Source organism: Euprymna scolopes, chromosome 4 (genome assembly GCF_053919585.1).
Source record: "Euprymna scolopes isolate OS-2025 chromosome 4, ASM5391958v1, whole genome shotgun sequence".
Lineage (NCBI taxonomy): Eukaryota > Metazoa > Mollusca > Cephalopoda > Sepiida > Sepiolidae > Euprymna > Euprymna scolopes.
In genome coordinates, this window is record NC_136485.1 from 108,210,207 (window position 1) to 108,210,808 (window position 602).

A 602-nucleotide genomic window follows, 5' to 3' on the forward strand; every position below is an offset into this window, starting at 1 on the left:
AAGGCAGGGCTGTAAAGAGATAGCTTCGAATTTGGGGGTATCAAAACCAAAGCAAAATATGATGAAAGTAAAAATAAAATAGATGAACCCCATAATTTATTATACCATACCTGTTCACACTGAAACACTTATCACAATATTCTGTGGATCTATATATAAAAAAAAACCTTGTTAAACTTTGTGACATATTTCCATTCTATGGAGGTCAGGTGCGAACGAACACCCCATAATTTTATTATACCATATTTCTTAAAACTGAAACATAATCATCAAAGTATACTTACGCAGATAGATATGAAAAGTCTTTATTAAAGTTTGTGCCTATTTCCATTCCATGGAGGCCAGGTGCGAACGCAGACCCCACAATTTTATTATACCATCCCTATTTAAGTTAAAACATACTTATCAAAGTATTCTTTTGTACATCTATATCAAAAACACTTGTAAACGTTTTTTTTTTTAAATTTCTAAATTTCTTATTTCCATACTTTGTGGACCAGGTGCGAACGCAGACCCCATAATTTTAATGAACCACCATTCTGCCAGATTAAACATACCCATTCATGTGTCTCGATACATCTATCATTATATGTAATCAGTTT